The sequence below is a fragment of the Leucoraja erinacea genome, chromosome 17 (genome assembly GCF_028641065.1).
Source record: "Leucoraja erinacea ecotype New England chromosome 17, Leri_hhj_1, whole genome shotgun sequence".
NCBI classification, from domain to species: Eukaryota; Metazoa; Chordata; class Chondrichthyes; order Rajiformes; family Rajidae; genus Leucoraja; species Leucoraja erinaceus.
In genome coordinates, this window is record NC_073393.1 from 11,096,869 (window position 1) to 11,112,744 (window position 15,876).

Here is a 15,876-nt window from a genome sequence, read left to right on the forward strand (position 1 = left end):
AGATTTTCCAGGAGGGCAGATAAAATTATCTCCTTGAAGGAAAAGTAATGTGATTCTGTGCTCATGGGACAAATCTAATGGAGAAGGACATCCAGAAAGGTAATGAACATCCCATATCTTTGTGAAGGAAGCATGTGGAAGGAGTGCGCCAACTCGCCACCTGCCCTACACGAAAATCTCCAAACCCATAAAGCAAATGGAGGCAAGGTAGATCCTAGACCCAAGAGGCAGCCTAATGAGAGGAAGACTGTAGCACAAATATAATAGTAAAAAGAAAATACATTCTCAAGTGACTGCAGCCATAAATAAAATGCCCTCTTTTTTCCTGATCATCAATGTTGTCTGGCGTAGGGTTTGCCAAGCCGAAAGGAAAAGTTTGGAAATTACTTGAAGTGAAATATGCCAAGTGGGCACTTGACAGTTTTTTTGTCATTAATCTTTGTGGGTAAGACCTGATAGGATTTCACAAACCTGGGGGAGAAATGTGATTCCGATTGTACTTTGTGTTAAACTTCTGAAACTCAGATGTATTGCAGTGTCTGTGCTGTAATGTTTTTTCTATAATTAGATGGATCCCATTTGCAAAACTTATTATGCATTTTATAGTTGACCTAGGAAATAGGGTGGTGGTTGGTGGTGGTGGGGGGGGGGGCGGCGGGGGTTAGTGATCATAACCTTGTTCTCAACAGTACTGCTTTGGAGATGATCAATAGTTTCAAATTCCTAGGCATCCACATAACCAGCAATGAAAATTGCAAATACACCATCCTTCCTCCAGAGGTCAGGTATACTGCAGCTCAGTGCAAAAGTTGAATAGATATAGGTTTTGATCTATGCTGTTTGGAGCACTATGATTGCAAATCAAACTCGGTATGGATAGAACTGTGAAATAGCCAAAGGCAGTAAACGCTAGCAAGGGTTGTATACAGCCCACCAAGCAGGAGTAGGAAGGTTGGGGATAGCCCAGCATCTGCAGTTCCTTCTTGAACAGGAAATTAAGGATGTGCATATCAAAGGTACACTAGTTATCATGTGTGACTTTAATCTACATTAGTACATATAGATTGCGCCAACCAAATTGGTAGCAGAGCTGAGGAGGATTTCCTGGAATATATACGGGATGTTTTTTTTTAAACCAAATATATTGAGGACAGGCCATCCTAGACTGAGTATTGTGTAATGAGGAAGGATTAGTTAGTGATCTTCTTAGTTAGTGATCTTGTTGTGCAAAGCCCCTTGGGCAACAATGACCATAATATGGTGGAATTCTGCATTAGGATGGAAAGTGACACGGTTAATTTAGAGACTAGGGTCCTGAACTTAAACAAATGAGACTTTGAAGGTATGAAACAGGATGGACTGACAAATTATACTTAAAGGGTTGATGGTAGAGATGCAATGGGAAATATTTAAAGACCACATGAATGAACTCCAAAATTTGTTCATCCCTGTCTGGTGAAAAAATAAAACTGGGAAGGCAGCTCAACCATGGCTAAAGAGGGAAATTAAGGATAGTGTTAAATCCAAAGAAAAGGCATATAAATTGGCCAGAGGAAGCAGCAAACCAGAGAACTGGGGGAAATTTAGAACTCAACAGAGGACAAGGGTTGATTAAGAGGGGAAAAAAAAGATCATGAAAGAAAGCTTGTGGGGAAATATAAAAACAGACTCAAACTTCTTTAGATATGTAAAAAGGAAAAGATTAATCCTTTACCATCCGAGACGGTTGAATTTATAATGGCACATGCGAGATTTTGGCCGTGGGCCCTATGGCTGGTAACATCGGCTACTGACCAGGTTGGTGAAAGACGCCGAACTCCGGCAACAGCAACTTTGTCTACCCCGAAATGTTCGGCTTCAATCTGCCCGTTCGCGGGGCCTTTCATTGCCCGGCGGGGGCTTCACCATCAGGAGCCTCGATCGCCTCGACGCAGCAATTTGACTGCAGGGCGGTGGAAGATCCATAGGTCGATTTTAAGCTGCGCCGGGCCGGGCAATGAAAAGCCCCACGAACGGGCAGATTCAAGCTCCGCTCTGATCTTTGCTCCACCAGCCGGCCGGGATCGATCCTGGCTGTGGGATGAGGTGCACAGGGCTGCCGTTGTGACACTATGACCTGGGCACGTCTCCCTCCTCCAATCACCAAGCTCTCTCAGTCCCACCCCCCTACTTCCGCCTTTGACCAACACCTCCATCCTCTAATCATCATGCTGAATCATCATGCCCCTCCCCACTTCTTTTAAAATCCAGATTACAAAACATGGGGGGGGGGATGCCACTTCTGGTTTAAGCTTATGCCACAGCTGGATCGGGATATCTAACAGAAGTGCAGACATGTGGGCAGAAGGGCTGTCTCATTGTTTCGTTCCATCGCCAAATGTTGTCATCTCTTCTAACATTTCATCTCTCCTGCCATCTACTCGCAACATTTCCTTTTGTTCTTTTCCCAGTTTTGCTTGTTCTTAAAACTTGTTTATCCCAATTGTCTTCAACTGCTTCTCTCTAAGTGCTGCCTGACCCATGTGCTTATTCATTTTGTTTTTATTGCCAGTTTCAGCATCTGTTTGGAGACATAAAGATCTGCAGATGATGGCAGCTTGAGCAAAACAGAAATGTGCTGTAGTAAAACAGCATGTCAGGAAGACCTGTGATGGGAACAGGCGATATTTTGGTTTTCAGATTGTAGTGGGGGGGGTGGGGGGTGGAAAGGTGTGAAAGAGTGATGGTGGAACAAAGCCTGGCAAGTGATGGGTGGATACAGGTGAGGGGGCCTCCAGTTTGTGTGTGGCCTCACTCAGCTAATGGAGGAGTATAAGAAGGGGAGTTAAAATGGTTAGTAACCAGGAGATCCAGCAGGTCTCGCCAGACCGAACGCGGTGAAATGGTTACTTGGTCTTGCTATTGCAAAGGAGCCCACATTGGGAGCACTAAGTGCAGTAGATGAGGTTCGGGGAGGTGTGTGTGAACCCGTTTCACCTGGAAGGGTTGTTGGGGTAGGGGTTGGGGTTGAGGAGGTAGAGAGACAGGTGTTCATCTCCTGCAGTTGCAGGGGGAAATTACCTGGGGTATGAATGGTGTGGGTGGGAAGGGACGAGTGAACCAAGGATTTGCAGAGAGAGTGGTCTCTGAATAAAGTTGAAAGGGGTGGGGAAGGGAAGATATGACTGGTGGTGAGATCATGTTGAAGGTAGAGGAAATGTCGGTGAGTGATGCAGGGGCCCCCTTACTTGTATCCTCCAATCACATGCCAGAGAAAGAAGTGGAGTTAAAGGGCCTGTCCCACTTGGCCGTCATTTACGCGACAGGCTGGTAGTGACTGGCGAGCGTCATCATGCGTCCGCACTGCCGTCTGGAGCGCGTGACGTCATTTGAAGATAGACACAAAATGCAGGAGTAACTCAGCGGAACCGGCAGCATTTCTGGAGAGAAGGAATGGATGATGTTTCGGGTCGAGACTCTTCAGTCTGAAGAAGGGTCTCGACCCGAAACGTCACCCATTGCTTCTCTCCAGAGATGCTGCCGGTCCCGCTGAGTTACTCCTGCTTTTTGTGTCTATCTCCAATCGTCTTGGCCTCGCTCTGGGAATAGGAGTAGGGGCAGATCCGGATCCGTAACGGCCGTGAGCCCCAGGCTGAGCTCGGCGATCGCTAATCTGCTTCTGCTTGGAGGTGAGACGTTGCACCGCGCCAGGGTGTCCCACTTGGCCGTCATTTAAGCGACAGGCCGGTGGTGCGCGAAGATTTCGTGCAGAACAAAATCCTGGAGCGCTGCGTGATAGCGCAACTCCACATTCCTCCACGCCACTCCACGCGCCCGTCCCGCTCTACCCACACACTACCAGGTCGCGTAAATGGTGCGCAAATGACGGCCAAGTGGGACAGACCCTTAACATTTCAGTTCAAGAATCACCCATCAATTAGATGTACTAAGAATAACAAAAAATCATCCGTCAAAAATCCCACAGTGCTGGACTCAAAATACATCGCCCATAATCCAAAGTTCAAAACATCAGGGCGTACCAGGCAATCATAAACAATAAATATAACACTGATACAAAAATATTTGGTATATCTGGCCAACTGCAATTGATGCAATAAATGCATGCACAATAGGTAGCATTACTGCCCTGTCATTCATGATTTTGTAGGTCGCATTTTACAAAATGTAAAATTCTCAAGCTGAACATGGGTCAAAGAAAGAATCCTGTATCATAGTATATTCATCAAAGTAAAGGCAAGGCAAATGACCGACAGTTGCCAAAGCAAATATAACAGATGCTGATAACAGCAGGTCAGGCATCGTTTATGGAGGATATGGATAGGTGGTTTCAGGTTGGAACATTCTCCAGACCGATTGCAGTTGGGGGTGGGGTAGATGCTGGAAAAGCGGCAAGGCAGGACAAAACCAGACCCAAGTATTTTAACTTTTTAATATTGTGTCTCAGCAAGAAGCAACCTCATGAATCAACATCTACCAACTCTCACCACATGCCTTTCTAGAAGGCGTCATCTTTCTTTGGTGAGTGGGACAACATGAAGGCTAATGGATATAAACTGCACGTTTATCTTGGGCAATGTTGTGACAAATAATTCAGAGCAGAATATTTAGCATATGTTTCCTTTCACTTCTTTCTCTCTCCATCTCCCCTAGCTTTTCCTGGCCTTGCCTTGCTCTACCTAAAATTTAATTCTACATTTTAATAAGCTTTCAACTAAAACTGAATTGATTGTAACGTTACCGTGGCTGATAAATTGTGTGAGCCCTCATCCAAAACTAATTTATATAGAAAGGTAACGGGGCCTGCAGATAATTTTTGCTCTAGTTAACCCCACAGGACCGTGTAATATTAAAGTACCTACTTCTATTGTGTTGCATTTTTAACTATCTAATGTCCAGTATAGCAATAATAGATTAGTTATTACATTAATTAGTTACCTGTAATCTCTGAGGCACAAAAGCAAATTGCCACATCAGATTTCTAAATTCCAGTTCTTGGTAATCTAATTCACTCTAAAAAATTGGATTTGCTATTTTAAATACAATTAATTACTAATATTACATTTTGACAGATTGTGTTGCCTTTTTTCATAGAAAGTTGTTTGTCATTATTGAAATGAAAACCAAGTTGTATTTTTTTTTGCTCACTGTCTGTAATTAAGAGAATGTGATTTATATTCCAGGAGTTTATAAAACAGAACTTTTTTTGGTTATAGTTTACAAGTTCTACAAACTGAATCTTCAGGGAAATAACAATCAAATCCTAGAAGCACTAAAATAACATACGGAGAACACTCTGTTCCCTGTAGTTAATGTTCTCATTTCAAAATGCTTGATGGCGCAAAGGTACAAGTCTCTAAAGATGGGTATGCATTTCCAGTAAAAATGCTAACCAGATGTTCAAATTTAAAAAAAGTGTCTTGGAGCATGTAGAATCTGAATTAATTGTAACGTAAAGAGTGACTAATGGAAAGTTCACATATTTAACTTGTGTAAACATTTTGCACTGTTCACAGCCCATGAGTATGAAGACTGACTGGTCTGCTTGAGTGTAAAGTCTCTAGATTTTGTTAATTATTCTCTAACAAAATTCAACAAGCAGAAATTGAGGCTAAGTTTATGGTGGCCTGCCGAGGGATTTCTGAACCCCTACCTGGGTTTTCAATGGTGTAAAATGCAAAAGTTCTATTGATTCCAGGATTAAAACACTTTAGAGAAATTATACATTTGCACCTTGCCATGCTGCTTAGTTCTGCCATCATTGCAGCATTGGGGAAGATAGCTGGGTAATACGCAGCATGGATAGCTGTTAGTTGTGTATATTGTTTTTAAGAAAGCATTTTAAAATACTTTTTACACAATGGTGCAGCATCAGAGTTGCTGCCCCACAGCGCTGGAGACCCAAGTTTGATCTTGACTACGGGCGCTGTCTGTGCCAATTCGTAAGTTCTTCCTGTGACCACCTAGGGTTTCTCTAGGTGCACTGGCTTCCTCCCACATTCCAAAGACATACAGATTTTGTAGGTTAATTGGCTTCTGTAAATTGTCCCTAATGTGTAGGATAAAACTAGTGTGTGGATGATCATTGATCCGCGTGGACTAGATGGGTCAAAGGGCCTGTTTTCGTGATATATCTCTAAAAGCAAAACTAAATTTATCAGGATACCACAAACGGCTGATACACAACGTAAGAGTAGGTGATATTATAATACCATGGTTTGAAGATTAATTATCACAGCTGGTATAAAGGGCTATTTTTCAGGCTGGCAATGAGTAACTAATGGGCTGGACCAAGATTGATCATACGCCCTCTTATTTATATTAATGAAACTGTGGAAGATTTATGTCTATAAGGAACTGCTTTACACCGAAGAAAGACACAAAATGTTGGAGTAACTCAGCGGGTCAGGCAGCATCTATGGAAAAAATGAATAGGTGACGTTTCCGGTCCAGACCCTTTTGCAGAGTCCGAAGAAGTGTTTCGACCTGAAACGCCACCTATTTTTTAATTTAAAAATCGTCGAATTGGGACTGGAGAACATGCATGGAAGAACCGAAGCCCGGGGGAAGATCAGCAATGATGAAATTGAATGGCAGGGCAGGTTTAAGGGCTGAATGGTCTACTCCTGACCCAATCATGTTCAGAGTGGCTTGAGGCATAGCTGTCAATAGTGATGCAGTATTAAAATAATAAACTAGGTGGTGGTGGTTGTTGGTTGGAATATTGGAAGGATAACCCCTGAAGGTTTTTAAGCATGACAATGTCATCTTGAAAAGATGACTGAGAGCGGCACAGTGGTGCAGTGGTAGAGTTGCTGCCTTGCAGCAAAAGAGGCGCAGGCTCGATCTTGGTGCTGTCTGTACAGAGTTTGTACGTTCCCCCTGTGACCGGGGGGGCTTATTCCGGCTGCTCCGGTTTCCTCCCACATTCCAAAGATGTACAGGTTTGAAGGTTAATTGGCTTAAGGTACTAAAGGTGGCAGATTTAAACAACTGCCAGGTAGCATTAAGTTTATCAAATTCCAGCAAATATATCCATCTTTTCACTTTTGCTCATTGTAAAAAAAAATCCTAATTGTTTTATGCATAGCAGAATGTTTGACCATGGAATATCTCAAGGTAATTTACAGTGAAGTGAGGCATTTGAAGTCTGATCACAATTCACGTAGAAGTGCAGAAGCTAAAAGTAACAAGTTTCAGTAGCATAAAAATAATTTTGTCCTCTGTTTGTGTCAGCGGATGAGGGGTAAACATTGACCAGGAGATTTGGAATTATCCTTCTTCAAATTAATGCCAAAGGATTGTTTACACTCAATTGAGAAGGTACAAGAGACATCAGTTTGTCTCATTCAGTCGATAGACAGTGACAGTGAATAGTTTAATGTGGAATGCTGGAGTTTCTGGTAAAGTCACTTGCTGCAATTTCCTATTAAAACTTTGAAGGTTTTATGATCCACGTTGATAACTATTACTGCTTGAAAATGACCCAAACTGACAAAGAAACATAGAAACTACCTGCAGGAGGAGGCCTTTCAGCCCTTCGAGTCAGCACCGCCATTCATTGTGATCATGGCTGATCATCCACAATCAGTAACCCACGTGCCTGCCTTCTCCCCATACCCCTTGATTCCACTAACCCCAAGAGCTCTATCTAACTCTTTTAAATTCATCCAGCAAATTGGCCTCCACTGCCTTTCGGGGCAGAGAATTCCGTGGCAGAGGAAGAGCTGCCCTCCCTGTGTGCCAGTAATTTCTGAGTGTTCAGCTGTTGGGAAGGCCACATTGATGAACCACTGCACTATCAAATGGGTCCTCCTTTGCATGGAACATTTAACCAGAAACCTAGCTGCCATACCTAGAGAACATCAAACATCCAGAGGACTCCGTATTAAAGAACTGCAGGGGGTCTGAACTAAAGCCAACAATTCCGCTTCACATCTTCCCTTGAACAGCTGATCTGGGTCAACATGTCACTGCTCCCTACAGGAGCTTTCTATGTGAAAACTGGTTGCATTTTACTGGGTGCAAAGTGTTTTGGGAGGTCTAGTAAGGAATATGAGAGGCGCTACATGAGTAGGCGCAGGGGTATTGCCTGGAGGCTAGAGTGGAGGGTGAGATCCCATCCAAGGGATATAGGAAAGGTGCCAATGGACGTGATAAAGGCTGGATGATGGGTTTCAGGTACTGCAGTTAAGCCCGGCTAGAGGATATAGGAATGCTATTGACAGGAGGGCCAGATGGAGGATGAGGAGTTTCAGGTGCTACAGAGTTTATCCTGGCCAGGGGATAATCATAAAGTGATACAATGGGGAATCGGGTCCTTTGGCCCAACTTGCCCACACCGGCCAACAAGTCTAAGTTACACTAGTCCCATCTGCCTGAGCTTGGACCATATCCCTCCAAACTTGTCCTATCCATGTACCTGTCTAACTGTCTAACTGTTTCTTAAACTTTGGGATAGTTCCAGCCTCAACTGGCAGCTTGTTCCATACACCCACCACCCTTTATGTGAAAAAGTTACCCCACAGATTCCTATGAAATCTTTTCCCCTTCACCTTGAACCTATGTCCTTTGGTCCTCGATTCCCCCACTCTGGGCAAGAGATTCTGTGCATCTACCCGATCTATTCCTCTCATTATTTTATAGACCTCAATAATATCATCCCTCAAGGAAGAGAGACCCAGTCTACTCAACCTTTGTCAGTTCTTTGTCAGCCGCCTTCACGCTACGTAATTCCACCAATTTTGGTGTCTTCTGCGAACTTACTAACCATCCCATCTACATTTACATCCAAGTCATTTGTGTGTATATATATATATCACAAATGGAGGTCCAAGCACAGATCTCTGCAGAACACCACTGGTTGCAGATCTCCAGCCAGATTACTGTCATTCTACCACAATCCTGTTATCTATGGATAAGCCAAATTACTCAGTCTTCATGGATCCGTCTTCATCTTCTTGTTCAGTCTACCATGAGGGACTTTATCAAATGTCTTGTTAAAATTCATGCTGACAACCTCCACTGCCCTACCTTTATCACCCTTGTCACCTCCTCAACAAGACCAGCAAAGTTAGTACAACGTGACCAGCTGCAAAACAATGATGATTGTTCCTCTATATCATTCTCTACTAAATGCCCAAAAAATCCCCTCCAATAGCTACCACTAGATTCGTGGTCCTATAATTTCCTGGATTGTCTCTTTTTCCCTTAAACAAGGGACAGCATTAGCTGCTTTCCAATCGCCAGGATATCACCTGCAGCTAGGGAGGATACATAGATCTTCATCAAAGCCCATGCAATTGCCTCTTGCAGCTTTCAATAACCTGGTATGGCTCCCATCAGGCCCAGGAGATTTATCCATTTTAATATTTTTGAACACCACTACCACCTTGACCTCCAGTATATTCGTATGCTCTGATCTCACTATCTTCCATGTCCTTCGACAATACAGTTGCAAAGTACTCATTTAGTAACTCACCTCCATCATCCTCCTCCAAGCAAAATTCCCTATTTTATTCTTGTGTGGTCCTACATTCTCTCTAGTTATTCTCTTATTTGTTGAATATAAAAAAATCTTGGAATTTTTTAATCCAACTTGCAATGATATTTCTTTATCCCTTTTGACCTTTCTAATTGCCTGCTTGAGTTATTTCCTGTTCGCTTTATATTCCTCAAAGGCTCTGTCTGATTTCATCTTCCTAAACCTTACATATGCTTCCTATTTCTCTCTGACCAAATTCACAACCTCCCCGATCATCCAAGGTTCCCTCACATTTATCCTTATCCCTCCTTCCTGGAACATGTTGGCCCTGAACTCTGATCAGATGGCCATTAAATGATTCCCACATGTCTTATGTCGGCTTATCCAATAACAGCTGCTCCCAGTTAACTCTCCCTTAGTGCATGCCTAATGATGTTGTAATCTGCTAGTCCCAATCAAGTACTTCCTCCCTTCCTCCCTCCCCTCCCCCCCCCCCCCCCCCCCCCCCCCCCCCCCCCCCCCAGGTCCAGCCATATCCATAACATTCTTAAAATGTCTGGAGTTGTGACCACCTTTCCCAAAATGCTCTTCCACCAGTCACCTGGCCAAGCTTGTTCCCCAATACGCGGTCTAGTATGGTCTCTACTCATTAGACTATGCAAGAACTGTTTCGAGAAATCTCTCAGAAACTCCTAACACATTCTACTTCATCTGCCTGAGCCTTTGCACTGAGGAAGTACAAGACAATTTTGGGGAAGTTAGTCACCCATAATGACAACCCCGTTGCTTTTGCATCTTTCTGTAATCCATCTACATATCAATTATGTTTAGTAAGGAACTGCAGATGCTGGTTTAAACCGAAGATAGACACAAAAAGCTGTAGTAACTCAGCGGGCGCAGGTGGCATCTCTGGAGAAAATGAATGGGTGGCGTTTCGGGTCCAGTCCCTTCAGACTGGTAAGGAATAAGGGAAACGAGAGAGAGATAGACGATGATGTCGAGATAAAGAACAATGAATGGAAGATATGCCAAAAAAGTAATGATAAAGGAAACAGGCCAATGTTAGCTGTTGGGTGAAAATGAGAAGCTAGTGTGACTTGGGTGGGGGAGGGGTAGAGAGAGAGAGAGAAAGAGCGAGAAGGAATGCCGGGGCTACCTGAAGTTAGAGAAATCAATATACCACTGGGCTGTAAGCTGCCCAAGCGAAATTTGAGATGCTGTTCCTCCAATTTGTGTTTAGCCTCACTCTGACAATGGAGGAGACCTGGGACAGAAAGGTCTGAGGGAAAGGGAAGGAAAATTAAAGTTTTTAGTAACCGGGAGACCAGCTAGGTTCAGGCGGACTGAGTGAAGGTGTTCAGTGAAACGATCGCTCAGTCTATGTTTGGTCTCGCCATTGTATAAGAGTCCACATCTAGAACCAATCTTTCCCCCGCCGGCTCTTGGAAGACCTATGGTACAATCCCATTGCACCTTTCTTATTTTTGAGCTATACTCTCCAGTATGCCATCTCTGATTAACAACACAACTCCTCCACCTCGTTTATGTTCCTCTCTATCATATCTAAAGCATCAAGACTCTGGAACGTTGAGGTGCCAGTTGCGTTCCTCGCAACCAAGTCTCCATAACGGCCATAACTTCATATTTCCATACCCTGATCCTACCTCTAAGTTCATCAGCTTTACCCTTGTTATCTCTTGCATGGAAATGAGCACACTTCAGCTCGTTGGTCTCACTGTGTCAGTAACCTCTCTCTTCCTGCCCTTCACAGTTGTGGCTGGATTGATCTCCACATATGAAACTCAATGCAGCAGTGAACGAAACTCACTTGCAATGATCTTCTCATTCTTAGTGCAACAATTTCCTCCTTTTCATGATTTGCAATAGTAATTCATTAACATTGCTACATCCATGCAAAAATAGCATTCACACTTTAAATATGAATAAGGTTTCTAATTGGTGAAGCCAACTTATGTAAGAATGTTCTTTATTTTTTATCAGTGTGAAAGTTATCAATTTTTGATTGCAAGAACTTGTGCTGTTCTGATTCCAGTTCCAGTAAGAAGGCTAAATTGTTTCCTGATAAATCTAAACTTTATGTGGGAGAGCTATCATTTTGAAACTCTAAAGATTGTAAATTTCATTTCTGCAACTCTTGCCAGAAATGATACGCGTTGAAATTTAGTGAATTAAGAAATAAAGGTGGAGTGAAGTGGGTAGAAAGAAATGGGGAAGAACAAACAATGGAATACTCCCTGACTAGCATGACTAGGAAAATCACAGTACTATTTTTGAGCAATCTTCAGCAACGCTGCCTTGTGAAATACCCTTGATGTGCACTTAAACTCTCAAATTTGTTTCGCAATGGGTAAGCAATTACTGGACTGCTAACATATCATTCCTTGTCCTGAATTTTCAGTTCAACTGAACTATTCCAAATTTCTATATAGATTCTGTTACATTTACCTTTATCAATCTATGCCAAAAAAGGTTTATTAGGAAACAGACTTGACTTAATGCAATCACTGCACATTTAACAGTGGTCATGAAGGGGTCAAGGAAAGAGCGTTCATGTGGCGGCCCTGTTTCCACCATCAAGCACAAGAAGCGCAAGACAGGCACCATTGTATGCAGATGCCGAGAAGTGTGTCCAGCTCTGGCTGAACAACTTCTAATCTTGTGTGTGGACTCGATAAGAAGAAGAAGTGGTCATGAATATATTGGGCAGTATAAAGGCAATGTATTTCTAATTTATTTTTAGTATGTTTCACCCATTCATGTAAGGGGTTTGTTAGGGTGGGAACTTGTCCTCGAAATTTGGGTCAGGGTTACACAAGGTGCTTTGTGCTATCCAATGAGGAGAAGGACAAAATCAATTTCAGAGGCCCTCCTTCAGAGGCCCTCCAGACTGATTGTAGGGAAAGAGAAAGCCGCAAAAAAGGGAGAGACAGGATAAAGTGTGGCAAGTAATGGGGTGACAAAGGCGAGGGGAGATTTGATAGGCAGATGGTTAGAACAAAGACAAGTTATAAGGGCCTGTCCCACTTCACGTTTTTTTTTCTGGCAAATGCCGGCGTCATATCAGTGTTGCCAAAAGATTTTGAACATTTCAAAATCCAACGGCGACAAAAAAATGTTGCGTCACTTGAAAAAACATAGCGCGTCATACGTCATCACGCTGTATCACGCCCGCAAATTTTTCGGTGACCTGATATGTCAGTCAATGATGCTGGCTGTCGCCAAAAAATCACCATGGGACAGGCCCTTAAGTCAGTTTTGAAGAGTCGCAGACAAGCCAGGAGTGTGGAGGGGGGGTAAGAAGGGGAGCAATTGGTGGGAATCCAGGTGGGGCATGGGGTAGGGGTGAAAGGGGGTGGCTGTGGCGGAGAAAGGGGGACGAGTTTGGGGGGTGGGAAGTGTTGGTGAGAGGTTACCTAAAATTGTATGATTCAATGTTCATACCATGTTGTAAGCTACCCAAGTAGAATATGAAGTGGTGTTCCTCCAGTTTGTGTGTGGCCTCACTCTGACAATGGCGGAGGCACAGGACGGAGGTCTATGTGGGAATGGGAAGGGGAGTTAATGGTTAATAACCGGGACATCCAAGAGACCATGGTGCAAGTGAGTGCAAGTGTTCAGCACTATAATGAATGAAGGTCTGCTTGAGGTTTAATTCAATGGGCAGTCCTTGATTGAGTTCTTGTTGAGGGATCTCGTTGAATTTGTGAAGTCAGTGGCAAAGCTGGTTCCTTCCAGACCTCTGGTGCGGTCTGCACACTCTCCCAGTGACTTGTGTGGTTTTCCTTCTACATCCAAAGACATGCGTTGGTAAGTTTATTAGCCACTGTAAATTGCTTTTGATGAGCAGGTGAATGATAGAATGAAGAGATTTGATGAGAATGTGAGGAGAATAGACGTGTAAATGAGCGTTTGATGGTTACTGTTGACTCTGTGGGCCAAAGGTTATGTTTCCGTGCTTATAAGTTGATAACTATAACTTATAAATAACTATAACAATCCTCTGCATTGAGTTAGTTTTAGGTTTTAGTTCTGTAACTAAAACATCTGGTAATATTTGATCAGGAAACCAAATACTTCACATAATGTAAAATGCTTGATTTCTCAAGGGGTTTAAATTTCAGTAGAATAAAGATGTTTAAATTTTACATTTTTGGATTCTAATTGAAATGTATACTTTAAATTATGTTATTTAAAAACGATGTTTGTGGGTAATAAGCACAACTGATAATACATGTTGAAACTAGATACATTGTTTTGTAGAACATGCAATTATTTTTCTTAGTGTCCTGAATGTAATGAGAAAACCATGTTTTGCATGCATCCTACTTAATTGTAAGAATCAGAGTTTGCATTCAAGCTGCTGTTTGAACTAAATGAATTACAGTAAAAGTCAAAATGGTTAAGGTTAACACAATGTACGTTTGTGAATATTGCACATTTCTGACAAAATCTTTCTCAAAAATTAATGGTTTTATCTTTCCAGAGTTGCTGTTTGATCTGCGGAGCAGCTTTATTTTTATTTCTGAATTTCCGCATCTGCAGTATAGATTTTTTGTTTTTGTTTCGGTGCCTGTTTGTGCCAGGTCCAAACATTTTCTTCGACTCATGGGCTTCCTAACTGAAGATAAATACTTCAGTAGGTAGTAGTAGCCCCTTGACCTTTTTATTGCAAGTTATTGCTGGACTACAGAAGTTTTGAATGGGGACCTTGTGCACGTCCACAGACCCATTGGTTCAGTGGCGGAAATCCCGGGGTGGAGAGGAGGGAGGCAATTCCCCCCCCCCCCCAATTTTTTTGTAATCCGGATTTTAAAACCTGGTGAAATCTCCGTTTTCCGCGAGACAGTGGGGGTGGGACTGCTGATCGAGGGCGCCGATTGGACGAGAGACATCGGTCAGCAGGCAATGGGGGCGGGACATGATGATTCAGCACGATGATTGGAGGAGGGAGGTGTCGGTTAGAGGCGGACGTAGGGGGGGTGGGACTGAGGATAGAGTGCGGTGATTGGAGGAGGGAGACGTGCCCAGGTCATAGGGTCACAACGGCAGCCCTGAACACAGACGTGAACCTCATCCGCAGCCAGGATCAATCCCGGCCGGCTCTCCGGCGCTGCAATCGCTGTGAACCGCCACTGGACCATCCCCATCCCCACCCGAGTGTCCCCCCACACACCCGGGGGTGGCCAGAGACGTCGGGAGTCAGATGGGCGAGGAGCATCCAGGCTTACAGTCAGTGTGGAGAAGCAGCGCTAGCTCCACGGCTCCGGACTGGGATTCTGTCAGTCCAGGGAGGGCTGTAGGTTAACCCGGCGAGACGGGCTGAGTTGGGCTGCAATTAGCACTGGATTGAGCTGTAATTACCGTTCACAGGGCCCAAGGCAGAAGCCTTTGAAGCCTCATGTGTGTGTGTGTGTGTGTGTGTGTGCGAGTGTGTACATGCACGCACGGCCGCCAAGAAATTCTGCTTTCCCCCCCCCCCCCCTCCCCCCCCCTTTCCCCCGGCCCCTCCATATTTTACCGATTTCCGTCACTGCATTGGTTAGATAGAAGTTGGTCAAGCCAAGGTTTTTCACAAGCAAATTGGACAACAGTGCACCAGCTAGTGTCAATCATCATGTTGCAGCAAATGTTACATAATGTCGCCAGGATGGACAATTTTAAATCCTGAAAATTGACCGGACTGTGGTGGTTTGGATGCTGACAGGATATTTAATGGAGTTGTATACAATTTGAGATCTAGATAATGCTTTTCTATCATCGGCATCAATCAATGTCTATTAGCTAAAGGATTTCTCGTATGTAGCAAAACATACTTGGCTAATAAAGTATTGTAGAAGTTGAAGAATATTTTGACAGGGATCTGAAATTCTGAAGGGATGTTGTAAAGAGACTCTTATATTTCAATAATACTACGGTGACATTTGATGTACTACAACCAACCAGATTGCTGATCATAAGTTGGTCATTGGAAGTCTGGCCTTTATTGCCGAAGATTTGACGCGCGTGAGGATGTATTTGCACTTACAACCTCACCGGATCATTTCTCAGGAATGTTGTCTATAAGTCAGGTCTCTCCCATTAAAAGCTGCTGTGGGCGTGTACTGGTACACTGCAAGGACTTAGTGAGGTATAGTCGAAGAACCTTCAGCGAGGTGAGACTCTACCACCAAAGGCACGGACACCATGTGAAATCTACCGTCTGTATTGGTTTAAAGCTGCAAACCACCATTCATACAGCTTGGTGTCAACATCCTAGAACTGCCTCCTAAACAGCACTCTACGGAGCATTTTCACTGTTTCCTGACTTACAAACACCACCACCTGTCGAGCAGTAATTGCAGGCATTTCTGCACATACCAAATGAAAGAATAAGA

At 43.6% G+C, this 15,876-nt stretch overlaps 1 protein-coding gene across 1 annotated transcript in view; it reads left to right on the forward strand.

Moving 5' to 3' along the window:
- Positions 1–15,876, forward strand: part of LOC129705100 (V-type proton ATPase subunit d 1) — a 44,202-nt gene that overhangs the window by 13,243 nt on the left and 15,083 nt on the right. The gene's annotated exons all lie outside the window — the stretch shown is intronic.